General features: G+C 42.6%; 1 non-coding gene across 1 annotated transcript; it reads right to left on the reverse strand.

Annotated features, from left to right (window-relative positions):
- Window positions 1-1139: 1139 nt before the first annotated feature.
- On the reverse strand, window positions 1140-1212 carry TRNAE-UUC. The gene has a single exon. It is a non-coding gene; the product is annotated as a tRNA-Glu (tRNA).
- Between the last annotated feature and the right edge of the window lie 252 nt (window positions 1213-1464).

Here is a 1464-nt window from a genome sequence, read left to right on the forward strand (position 1 = left end):
CAGTCCTAATGAGATGGATGAAGCTGGAGCCCATTATACAGAGTGAAGTAAGCCAGAAAGATAAAGAACATTACAGCATACTAACACATATATATGGAATTTAGAAAGGTGATAACGATAACCCTATATGCAAAACAGAAAAAGAGACACAGAAATACAGAACAGACTTTTGAACTTTGTGGGAGAATGTGAGGGTGGGATATTTCAAAAGAACAGCATGTATACTATCTATGGTGAAACGGATCGCCGGCCCAGGTGGGATGCATGAGACAGGTGCTCCGGCCTGGTGCACTGGGAGGACCCAGGGGAATCGGGTGGAGAGGGAGGTGGGAGGGGGGATCGGGATTGGGAATACATGTAAATCCATGGCTGATTCGTATCAATGTATGACAAAACCCACTGGAAAAAAAATAAATAAATAAAATAAAAAAAAATTAAAAAAATAAAAATAAAAAAACAAACAGAACTGAGGGTCTATGCAAAGAGCATCAACTTCAAACGAAGTTCTAAAACTAATATATGTAGACATACACACACACACACACACACATATATATATGGGCTTCCCTGGTGGCCAGATGGTAAAGTGTCTGCCTGCAACGCAGGAGACCCGGGTTCAATCCCTGGGTTGGGAAGATCCCCTGGAGAAGGAAATGGCAACCCACTCCAGTACTCATGTAGCCCTTGTATTCTGTACCTCTTGTTAATAGGATGCCTTCAAATTCCAACCTTAGAATTTCCCAGTGAGGTTTATTACCAAATATATTTCAGGTGCCTTGGGATTGCATTGAGGTATCCCAACAGGGTGTGTTGTTGGGAGGTAATTTATGGATCATGAAATGACACCACTTTCATACCGAGAGTGAATGGGACTTGAAGAGTGTGACCTCACTGTTCAAGGTGCCCAGAGCTGATATTTCAAGAAAGGCCAGATGCTTTGGGCTGAGTGGTACCCTTGTCTCTCTGGGCTGGCCAGAGCATCAGGATCCATCACTCTCAGAGCTGCCAACCTCAAAGTCTCGCAGCAACTGTCTTGTCTGAATTCTTTTTCCTTTAATTTTCTGCTCTGCTTCTCCTATCACAGATTGTTTTACTATTATTATTATTATTGGCCATGCCACTCAGCCTGTGGGATCTTAGTTCCCAACCAGGAATCAAACCCAGGCCCTTGGCAGTGAAAGTGCCAAGTCCTAACCACTGGACCACCAGGGAATTCCCTGTCTTGTCTGAATTAATTCCTTGAGAGTGGACTCTAGAATCCAATAGGCTGCAAGCAAAAGGGAAAAATGGACAGGAAAGCAATTCAACTGGGAAATTTGAAACTCTCTCTTATCCTCCTTTGTCAGGTCAAGTGGTCAAAAATAAAGACATGAGCAATGGAGCCAGAAAATCAGAGTGAATAAATACAGAACAAATTTACAAAGAAAAGTACAGCTTACCAAGACCCTTCCAAGGAATATATCA

This window comes from Cervus elaphus, chromosome 4 (genome assembly GCF_910594005.1).
Source record: "Cervus elaphus chromosome 4, mCerEla1.1, whole genome shotgun sequence".
Classification (NCBI taxonomy): Eukaryota; Metazoa; Chordata; class Mammalia; order Artiodactyla; family Cervidae; genus Cervus; species Cervus elaphus.